The 12,496-nt window shown below is 35.3% G+C and overlaps 1 protein-coding gene across 1 annotated transcript in view; it reads right to left on the bottom strand.

Moving 5' to 3' along the window:
* LOC149797627 (putative protein phosphatase 2C T23F11.1) overlaps positions 1-1,281 on the bottom strand; it is a 76,834-nt gene extending 75,553 nt beyond the window's left edge. The window contains exon 1 of the mRNA XM_089962523.1: positions 1,019-1,281. The gene's annotated coding sequence lies outside the window, so the exon portion shown is untranslated. The remainder of the gene's footprint in view (positions 1-1,018) is intronic.
* Positions 1,282-12,496: the final 11,215 nt, after the last annotated feature.

The following is a 12,496-nucleotide window of genomic DNA, read 5'->3' as shown; positions in this document are numbered from 1 at the left end:
CAATGCAAATAAAGTTGTTTTTGAAGCACTCATCAAGCACAGTTCAGATCAAATGGTTGAATTTTCTCCACAGGAAAAAACAACATAAATATATTGAAATGATACTTCTTAACTTAAACGAGTATTTCCTAATGTGTGTTGGAGCTAGATCATAAGATAGTTCCATTGCACCTGCCAATTTCCATTGCTCATTAGGCCGGTCAATGTCACATGAAACACAATACACTAAAATTATGTTATTATTTAAAGCGAGTGTGGGTCATGTTTTAATTTGGTTATGTTCTGACTTGAGTACGTTTTGACTTGGGTATGTTCCTATCTGGGTACATTTTGACTGTCAACCGCTCTGGTGGCATAGTGGTTAGAGCATCTGCCTCGGAAGCAGGAGGTCATGGGTTAGATCACCGGCTGAATCATAACAAAGACTTACAAAAATGGTACTAGCAGCTACTTCACTTGGCGCTCAGTATTAAGAGGTTAGTGTTAGAGCTGGTCGACCTGGTGTCAGGATAATGTGACTGGGTTGGACATCATGCTACATGTCTGCGGCATGATGCCCCAATGCTAGACATCACTATAAACTGCCACACTGCAGACATCGTAGCGATAAGACTGAAAAATTGCTAAAGATACGTTAAAAATCCAAATCACACACACACGTTTTGACTTGGGTACGTTTCGGTTTGGGTACGTTTTTACCTGTTCCCGTTTTAACTATCCCGTCCACGAAGGATGGGTACTAATATTAGCACTAACCAACATATTCTCCGCCTTTTGTTTTCTGAAATGACTGGTAGAAAATGACCACAGGAAACGATCTGCACAAACTAAAAAATGAACATGCTGCACGATATCACATATCAATGACGCCTGACACCAGTCACAACACGAATGAGAGCAATAGTGTAGTAGTTTCAGTTCCGATTAAAACTGTTAACAACGTAAATGGAATGCTGCTTAAAGTTTACTTTATTTATTTCATTAAAACGACAAATTAGAGGAAAGAAAGATGGTTTACCGTTTAAACCTCTTGCCTGTCTTATATATCAAAGATTCATTGACGACGGCGGCATCAAAGGTGTGAAGAGCAGTTCATTTTTCGTAAATTGTTTCAAACAAGCTTCCTGTGAAAGATCTTCTTCCGGTTGTGTCTACGGCTTTTCCCGGTTGATATTATTTAGATATTACGATACATAACTATTTTTTTACGCCTTTTTTCGGAGGTCATATCCAATTTCGAAACGTTTTCAAGGTAACACTGTATCCTGTTTGTGTTTCTATTCGAACAGGAAATAGATGGCGTGGTTGTGAATCTAAGTACATACTAATAATATAATAAAATAGAGACGAACAGTCATACATATTATATTGTTATAAAGGATATACAATACATCAATTTATTTATTTTAAAATCATACAAGTTTATATTTGGCATTAGGGCAATTAGGATACAGATTATCCAGCTTATGAATCCAATAAGTTTCTATACCGTTTTTACATGCCATGGGATGACATGAAGAATATTCCACATTTTGTTGGATATTAATTTCCTTGATATGAATGAATATTTGTGGAGATAGTGTTATCGACATTTTGTTTATTACATTTACATCTAAAAATGAAACACGCGTTCTATATGCATAAGTAAATTTAAACGTCGGGTGAAAATGATTTAGGCGATCAATGTATTTTTTCAGTTGTTAAGTTGAATGGTTCCAGATCATAAATGTCTTCTAAAAATCTGAACCAAACAGATTGACTAAACTTTTCGTTTTGAAGAAAATCTTTTTCTAATTTACCCATGAAACTGGAACCGTATGAAGGAGCCACAGGACTACCCATTGCCGTACCCATTATTTGGATGTAATTCGTATTATTAAATTGAAAATAACTATTTTCCAAGATAAGTTTTATTATTTTACAAATATCTTCACTAGATAGTGTGCTATTATTAGGATTGTTATCAAGAAAATATATACACGCTTCAATGCCATCTGCATGCGGAATGTTTGTACATAGTGATGTTACATCTAATGATACCAGAATTGAAATCATCAGATAGGTGTGGAATAGACTTCAACTTTTTAATGAAATCAGTTGTATCATTACTTTTGGAAGGAAGTGATTTAATTAAAGGTTGTAAAACACTGTTAATAAATTTGGATAGGTTTTCAGCATATATATGAATTACAACCTGATATAATGGGCGCCGTGGACAATTTAAAGGTAAAAATTATGGTCAGGATTTTTATGAGTTTTGGGTAGTATGTAGAGTTTAGGTTATTTATGTTAAGAGTGAAAGTATCAAATTGCTCATAATGCGTCGGTATCTTTTGGCCTGGCTATATAGTATACCGTTTTTACATGCCACATATTGGTGGATATTAGTTTCCTTGATATGAAAGATAGTGTTATCAATATTTTTATTACATTTACATTTACATCTACAAATGAAACACGCGTACTAGATGCAGTATAAGTAAATTTAATCGTCAGATGAAAATGATTTAGGCAATCAATTTTTTTTCCTTCAGTTCTTTAGTTGAATGGTTCCAGATCATAAATATGTCAAGCAGCAGGGAGGCTGAACAGACCTTTTGCTGAATCGTCATATGAAAAATTAAGAATTCATACGAAAACGAAAGAAATAAGGTCAATAACGCTAACCCAGTTAGTGAAACTCTCATAAGTTAGATACTTCGCGGTATGGAAGGTGAACAGACCTTTTGCTGAAACGTAATTTATGAAAAATAAAACTTAAAACGAAAATGAAAATAAAGGTCAATAACGTCAAACCAGAGCCTCAAACTTACCTAGAGTTTCTCTAATTGGGTTAGTTTGTTACTTTATGTTGTCGTTAATGTTTGGTTTTTTTTTTTGAAGTATGCGCGCGTGTTTACCCACCGTAACGTTTCACTGAGGTCACACCTTCTCTGTTGCTACAAATGTGTGAGTAATTAAATCAATCTCTCATCCAAAGATTTTATCAAGACCTATACGATGTCGCGATCTAGGATCATGTAAATTTGTTGTTATAAATTCGTGTGGAGTAGATTGTGCTTTTGAAAAGAAGTTTTTGAATTTAATCATGTCCATATCTCCTGAACACCAAGTCTGATGAATGTTTCTTAGAGTATGTGTATCAGCTCCGTTAAACAAAACTAAAATATTACAATTATCTCTGATCATTTTTGGCATTTGTGTGTATCGCTGGATAACATATATGACATCAGTGTTTTTATGCCCACCTCGAGAAAATATCCGAGCTGGATTTGTTTGTAGCATTACGTCGTCGTACACTGCGAGGTTATTAATAAATCCATCAGGGTCAAATACGGATGGCGCTTCATCGATATCAGTTATAAAATTAATAATGCCATTGCCATCTTCATTTAACAATTTTTTTAAATCTTGAAGTACATCATAACACCGATGATCATCAACTGGCGGTGTTGCTAAATATAGTTTATCCCACTTTAACCATCTCATTATTAAATTAAGTAATAATTGCGTTTTACCAGACCCAGATGGACTTACGATAATTGCTCTGATAGAATTTGGTAATGCTGGATGATGCTTAACTGGTTCTTGTTTTCGTGTCGCTGAGAAATCAGTGACATCTATGTTATACAGATATAAAAAATAATATGGATTTATATTGCGTTCGATGTAGAGCATCCACATCCACGCGTGGATTAGCAACAATAATAATAATAAAAAAAATAAAAAGCATGCACTTACAGGTAAATGTGTAAAATGTGGTACAAAAATTTACAAAAATTTCTACCAGTAATGAAATTACTGGCCGTGGGGATATCGCTACTTCATTGGGAAAATTAAAAGGAACTCCGTGGGCTAAATACCCAGGAGAAAAACCCCTTCCTGGATATAATTATTGTGGTCCTGGAACCCGACTTGATATCCGACTTGACGAGCGAGATCAACCAAGACATGGAGAGTATCCAGTAAATGCTATTGATCAAGCATATCACGTTCATTAAGTAGTTTATAAAAGTAAAGATCTGCAACAACGACATATCGCAGGTGTGAAGTTGATTCATGCATTAAATTCTATAAATAAATAAAAATCTTTTAAAGAATCATTAGCTAATTGGTTGGTAAGATCTGCGATGAAAGATGAATAATTATTCGGGTCCGGTAATTGATCAACCGATTATTGAAATAATGGAATCGATTTATTATATTCCATGGGGATATTGGATGGGGTAGAGCAGCTATTAGTAAACTCGCTGATACAGCAAATGTTACATGTTCTGTTGCTACAGCGTGGTTAGCACGACAGGCAATATGGCTAATTTCCTACCACCATCTAAACAAATTCAGCATGCACATTTTGATGTCAGCATTCCTAATGAAGTTCATCAAGCATATATTTTATTTTTACCACATGATACAATTAAAATTGGAAAACGTCAATTAACATAGATATAAGGAAACGGAACCATTATCAACTAAATCAGCAACTGAAGTTTCTTCTGCTTTTGAACGAATTTATCAACGAGGAATCTTGCGATGGCCACAACTATTACAGGTTGATACTGGCAAGTAATTTCTTGGTGCAGTATCATCTCTGATGAAAAAACATAACGTCAAAATCAGACGAGGACATACCGCAGTTCATCGTGATCAGGCAATTGTTGAACGATTTAATCGAACACTTGCTGAACGGTTATTTGGATATCAGTATGATAAGTGTGATAACTGCATTAAATAATGAAATTACTCGAACAACTTCTATGAAACCTATTAATGCAATTTAAAAAAAAACATACCAATACAACGACGTGACTTTATATAACAATCAGTGCTAGGTAATGTAACTGTAAGATAATTATATATGAACCTGGCGAACTTGAAGGTGGTAAAAATAGAGCTACTGATCCTATTTGGAGTATTACAACACACCATTTCTAGCGTGGTTACATCTACGGGTAGACCTGCAATCTACAGATTAGATTCAACTGCTCCTCAACGTGGATTTGTACGAGAGCATTTAAAAGTAATTTCTGAAGATACACAATTACCACCACATTCACTTTTGTAAACTAGCACCTCGACGTCGATTACATTCAAGACAGGTCAGCAGTACATTTTCGCTTGTATGACCAAGACTGCTATTAATTCTGTCTACGGTAAATTGTCTTGGATTATTAAGAATATTGTTCCACAACATTATTGTGTTACAGCTCGCACAGTGATTATTCTGTTGTTGTTTTAATATCATTATAAATTCAGCATCGAGATTAAAGTCGCGTTTATTTATTTTATTTTTGTCAAATTGTTTATAACCAACTAATGTTTTTCTTACTATATCATCGCCATTACCAGCAGTTTCATTATTATTTTCTGTGAAGTCTATGACAATTCTCTGCAGCTGAGATATTCTTCTGACTCGAATCACTGCGAGATAAACTAAGTTTGACCATTCGATACGAGCATCGACGATCCAAACACTTGTATCAGAGATGGTTAATCCTTGTGATGAAATGATTCGTCATTGCGTATCCTAGCGTCCACGGAGTTTTTTTTTCCATGGTTAACGTGCTGCCAACAACATTGACTAAGACAATATCATTTAATACAAGATTTTGTTTTTCTGACGATCCTGGTATATCAACGTCGATAATCTGTCGTCGCGTATCAACCGGTCGATGACATAATGGTACGGGTAGATTTGAAAACTTTACTTTATGTAATTGAAATAACCGCTGTTGAAGTGTATCACGAACTATCTTTGTACTTGCAACGATCAAATCATTTGGTCTCCACACTTGCAGAAAATCGTTCACAGAAGTTTCTGAAATTATATTACGCATTAATTCACATTAAATTTTATTCGGTTGTAGTCTGATTAATTTCTTAAACTCTCTTAATTCTGGATCAAGCGTGTTATGATCATTATTTATTTCTTCATAATAATCTACAAAATTCATCAACCATTCATGTTGAGATAATCCAACAAAAGGCGGTGGTTGACTATGATCGCCGCACATTATTACAGCAGTATTCTTCAATAACAGCCAATCAAGAAATATTTGTAACATATCCAAGGATACCGTGCATATTTTATCCCAAACGATAATCCTTAGAATATATTTCTCTCCCATTCGTTCAGGAGTCCATTTATCTCTCTTCCGTCGAAAGAATTTATGATAAGTGCATGATTTGATATTTCTTTCTCTCATTTGTCTTGCGAGTCTGTGTGTAGGTGTTATTACAACTATTTCTAAACAACTGTTAAAGAATAATTCAATCACACGAGTTGTTTTACCACAACATCCAGGCCCACTGAGATAAACTGTTTTATGCCTAGCTACTGGATTATATACAGATGGTGCTGATGATAATTTTGATATTTGAATTTTTTGATAATAAACACCCTTTATTTCAACGTCGGCTGATTCTGAATAATTAAGTATATTTTCTTGTTTTATTCTCCATTCACCCCATGATGCATAAGTGCCGATATGTAGTTGTTCTAGCAATCCTGTATTCTTGTTGATATAAATTGAATCCGTAGCGACTCTGACAGCAAACTCACAAACTCTGTTTATCATTGATAATAGATTTATCGAAACGTACGCAAGCATTGAAGATCTTAAATGAGTAAACGGCAGTGGCTCACCATCAGTATAATTCATAATCGTACCTAATTTAGTTCCGTCTGATAAATTAACATTACTTCGACTTATAAGCGTATTTCTATTCGTTGTATCAGCAACTATAAAATCTAGTTCAGCATCGTCTATAATCAATCTTGTGTAATGTCGTTTATGATAATATGATCCTCCTTGGGTGAATTTACCTATTATTTTTCTGCCAAGATCTTTTGCGATTTTATTCTCAAAATCAGTTATATCAGGGTTTTCATCATCAGAATATTTTTTTTGTTGTGGTAACCAAACTTCATTCTGCGGACGATATGATATACTTGCTTTACTTACTGTTAACAATAACAGTAATTTTACATCGATCATATACCGTAATAATACTGTTGGTGCCCACATTTTTTTCTGACAAATATTTGCCAAACCAGACATAACAAATCGGATGAAGATTTTCGGCAAGCTTACATGACTCGATACAAGTGAATCTAGTTAAATCAAAATCTGGTAATGGTCCATTTAGCGATACTCTGGTCATCTTGTGTGTCGGATGTCCAAATCGCTCAAAATACTTAGAACACTCTCCCATACCAAGAAAACTTCCCGGATAACATGCAACCGTATCAACTGAAACAATATCTCTATAATCGTATTTAGTATTCCATAATCCACCGTGTCTGTATTCGACACAGCTGCGTTGTATTTCTTCAAGAAAATCCAATCGTGTTGGTTTCCACGAGTTTTTCTCTCAAGCAAAATGAGCAGCAACTGAACGAACAGTAAAACAATTACTCAGTAATTGTTCAGCATCGTCATGGGTATATTTCAACGCAAGATTTTTCATTTCTTCATGAAGAGATTCTGTAAGATAAATAACGCCATTAGACCGTACAAACTGATCAAATTTACTTTTTTCTTCGATGAAAATACTTCTACCTGGTCGAATCAATTCATCGTCGTTTTCAGAACTTTGAAACAGCCATACAGATACAAGATTACTTTTACTAATCTGATTAATAAAATCGAATATATCTCCGTGGTAAAATTTAACAATTCGATTTCGTGGAAATATTGTTACTGCATTAGTCCACGCATGCGCAATATGATCACTAATTTCAATCAAAGCTCCTTTCGATTTTTACTTTGATTTATATAAAATCTCTCCGGTTATCGTTCTTACTATTATCGGGAATTTAAATTTCTTTCCTAGCTCAGCGACGTCTTTCAGATTATCCGGTACCTTAACCTACTTCTCCCCACTCGTTTATTATTGTACGTCTTTTATCCATTAAACCATTTCCACGTATCGCGTTTGTAAAATGTTCCGTTACTCGTTCGGCTACACAATTTATTTTTGAAAATTTCATCGGTTTTAGATTATTAACGCAGGGTTTATGATTTATCGGATAAATTCCATAAATAACCGCGGTTACAGGATACGCTCTTTCACAATACGGTTTGTCAATACCAGTCAACATTCCTGGTTTTGAATTTTTACTTAATACAGCGATTTTTTCATTATAAAGGTCAGGGTCACGTTTGCCACTGATAATCCAAGTATTGTTTGTTTCTGCTAATACAATAAACTTTACTCTGAAAAATATCTTTGATCGTCGAGATAATTAATACTCGTTGCCGCTCGTTGTGTTCATTGTGGCAGCGACGACTTTGTCGACACCATTGGTGTTGCGTATGATTTTGAACGTTGACCACACATTCTTTCCTGGCGTCATGAATAGTATTAATCAAACTTTTATTCGTCGGCTCAACCAGAGCTCGCACCGGTAAGACATGAGGATATTCTGTCAAGATTAAAGGAGACCAGAAACCAATGGAAATATAGAATAATAATAAAAGTACTATAGCAGAAAACCTTATTCTGAAGTATCATCTGCGACTGTAATGCCAATATTTAAATATTGGCCTATCTTCTAGGAGCTGAATTTCCGTGACCTCGTATGCAAAATTTCCGCGCCTATTCGGTTACTTTCGGGATGTGACGTCATAGTAGCGACTCCAGCAACCCAAGTGGGAGTTGCCAGAGTAAAAGACAATACCGTTTTGCGTTGCTTACGGGTGTAATAGAACATTAAGAAAAGCCTGTGAACATATTTTTTTTTCTTTTCCGAAAGATAAAGGCATCATGAAAGAATGGGTACATTATTACAAACGAGTCGATTTCAAAGCAACACCATACAGCACTATGTGCACGTTACATTTCTCAAAGGAATGTTACGAGAGGGATCATGAAAAAATAGCAGCTCAAAGATACGCAAATGCTAGGCCTAGACTAAAAGTTGGCGCTGTTCCAGACATACCTTTGAACATTTTAAATCCTGGGAAAAGCGTTAAACGTGTGAGTTACGAAAATGTGCAGAAGGACGAGTAAGTGACCACAAAATGCAACAATCAATCCACATATCTTTTATCTAAAACAGCAGTGCTAAAAACAAATCTGATAGCCCGACACCCTGGGCCCCTTCTGGTTTTAGTTCCGGCCCATCCTGTATTCAAAGTGAGGTGCCCGTCAGGCTTGTCGAAACAAAAAGTGTTTGCCTGAGGAAACTTTGATCGCGCTGGTGAAATGAGTAAATGTATTTTCAAGATGGTGACATACATGCCTTAACACGGCACAATCTAAATCAAATCACCACTGTCGTAGGTGAAATTTAGATTTGATTTTAATCAAATCGAAGCTTTGCTAAAAATAAGATTCTAAACCTGTCGTGTTTCAAGAAAACACAATTTTCAGTAATCTTATAAAAATTAAATTTTAAAAAAAATGCATTGTATACATGTAGTATGCATAAACGGTAATCTGTATTAATTGGAACTGATATAAAACTATTCCTTGGGCAGTTTAAAAAGGAGCGATTAAAAAAAAGGTCAAAGTTTCACATTAACTGTCTGACAATAGAACGGGGGAGGGACTATTGACCCCCCCCCCCTTGCCCCAATGTGCGACCGCCCATTTGACGTGCCTTTTCTCGCTGTGATACGCCTTATTATTCCCCCATGACAAGCCCCTTTTGCATACTCTGGTCAGTTCTGGCTAAATTGCAAAATAGCTAAAGTTTTGATTTAAGTACGCAAACAATAAAGCCTGTGTGACTAATGAACAGAATCCTTATCCTTACATTGATCTTGTGAAAAGGACTGCCCTTCGGACATACTTCAAAGAAACCATGTTCGACAGTGTGTGTATGTATAAGCACCAGCAATTGATTACCAAATAAACGATGCCTATTTTGTTGTTACTTACGATGCCATGGACTTCATTTTAACAGTTCAAATCTGCAGTCACAAGTTACCGTACATCTGGCAACTGTTTTTCTCAAGTTTTATGCCCCACCTTATTTTCTTAGGTTTAAGTCTTAATGCATGTAACACTGTTTGCTGATTAAAATATTTATTCAGAATTAGTTCTTTAGGGCCACATATACTGCATGGTATATTTTGTTTTATTCCTTGTAATTTAATCATGGTAATTAAACTTTTCATATACGGTAGAGGAATGTCAGGTGTTAACTGGCCGAGTTTCTTTGGCGGAAATGGAGATGCGATTCTGTTTGCAGAGAAAATTTCAACGTGATCATTCATTTAAGCTAATTGGTGACAATTTTATTCTTTTAATTATTTTTTTTTTTACTATAGTACTGTTGTAGTTGTTTAAAAAATCTGAAATTTACTTGAATAATGTTTAATCTTCATGTTCTATTTACTGAAGAAGAAAAAAAAAAGAAAAGAAATGTTGTATGATATTAATTATTTCGTCCAGTGCCGGGTTTAGACGTGTGTGCGTGTGATTTGAATTTTTAACGTAGCTTTAACAATTTTTCAGTCATATCGCTACGATGTCAGCAGTGTGGCAGTTTAGACTGTGGATGGCATACGTTATATTTAAAAATGGTTTGGGGTTGGGTTTTTTCTTCTGACAAATGAAAATTGACAGACATAATGTAATAATCGGGACTTCGCTGCACAAAATTGAGAGATATTACGAGATCGGGATGTAGATGAGGAAATACCCCCAAAATCGGGAGGTTTTTCTCCCGGCTTGAGAGTTGACAGGTATGAACTGTCCGGGCTTGTGGAATTTCATTCAGGACTTTAGTTTATTTAAGTCACCAGCCCGGGGCCTGTGCCTAACAAATTTCTTTTAGTACTTATCAGTACAGTACATAAACTATTATATCAGACTGCAGATTCAACTTTTGAATGTGCAACCCAAATGTGGTCTCCTGTCTGCCTCGCTCGCCAATGTTTATGTTTGTATTCGAGGACTCGCTAGTATAGCGTCACGGTACCACGTGATCTGTCGTCTTATTAAAACTCGGAAAAACTCGGCAATTTACGGAATCGTGGTATCTTCCACGCAATATAATCACTACCCGCTTACGATATTTCATTTATAAACATTGCAGTCGAATTAAAATCTGTAGAGAATTACATACGTAAAAGGAAAATTTTGATTTCTAGTCTCCTTTAAATTTATCTTTAGAAGGTTTAATTTTAATCTCTGTCAATTTGTTCATTATATATATATATATATATATATATATATATATATATATATATATATATATATATATACAGACATGTAGCATGGTGTCCCACCCATGCTACATGTCTGAAACCAGGCCAACCAGTTCTAACACTAACCTCATAATGCTGAGCACCAAGCGAGACAGCTGATAGTACCATTTTTGTAAGTCTTTGGTATGACTTGTCCGGGGATCGAACCCACGACATCCCGCTTCCGAGGCGGACGCTCTAACCACTAAGCCACCGGAGCGGTTAACAAACAAATGAATTGAATTTTAAAATGCACATATGCATAGGTTGTAAACGCAAATACAAAATGCACCAAAACAACAATTTATAGACTAATGCTCAATATAAATTACAGTGGCAATTTATTTGCATTTCCACCACTATGTAATGAGAGCAAATCAGTGTCTTAGGACACACACACACACACACACACACACACATATATAGCATATGGAACATTCCGTCATTCAAGAAAATAATATTTAAGAGATTATGATGGTCAAACTGGAAAACCCATTACTAACCAATATTCTCATAAAACATACTGAGCTGAGTACCTCCCACAATATCGTATACTGTTGGCTACCCAGCCATATTAGTATTAAAGGTAATGAAAAAGCAGATCACGCTGCTACAATGGCCCTACCCCTCGAACCATCTGATTTTAAAATACCGTATACTGATTTTAAACTTAATATCAAAGGGTCTTTACGTCAGAAGTGGCAGGCATCATGGAATGATGCAGTGGATAACAAACTTCATGCAATCAAGCCTATCCTATGAGAATGGATTCCTTCCTACAAAACCATCCGTAGGAAGTATTTAGTCATTGAAAGAATTAGAATTGGTCATACTTATATAACCCACTCGCACATGCTAAAGGGTGAATACTCACCTGAGTGCGATTCTTGCAATGAACCATTCACTGTTAAGCACTTTATGATAGAGTGTTTCGACCTATAACCTACGCGTGATCAGTTCTACAATGTGCATGACATGAAGGGACTTTCTGATACAATAAACTTACGTGTCTTCTATTCTGAAATTCCTGAAGAAGTAAACATTTATTCTTAGCTATAACTTTTATGCTATCACCTTGAACATTTTTATGTAATGTATATACTGTCCCTTATTTTCAATAACATTTTATCTGACTATATTAACATGCACTATTTACATTCCCCGTTGATCAGGAAGCTTTATATGTTACCCTTACTATCTTATCGTTTTGCTTTTAACTGTTTTTTTTTTTATATAAATTTTTATCGCTGGTCGATACGAAACCATTTATCACTTTTAAATGATCCTACATCTAA

Source organism: Sinohyriopsis cumingii, chromosome 6 (genome assembly GCF_028554795.1).
Source record: "Sinohyriopsis cumingii isolate HCF-2022 chromosome 6, ASM2855479v2, whole genome shotgun sequence".
NCBI classification, from domain to species: Eukaryota; Metazoa; Mollusca; class Bivalvia; order Unionida; family Unionidae; genus Sinohyriopsis; species Sinohyriopsis cumingii.
Note: the sequence above shows the minus strand (reverse complement) of the source record. Positions and strands in the feature narration are given on the sequence as shown.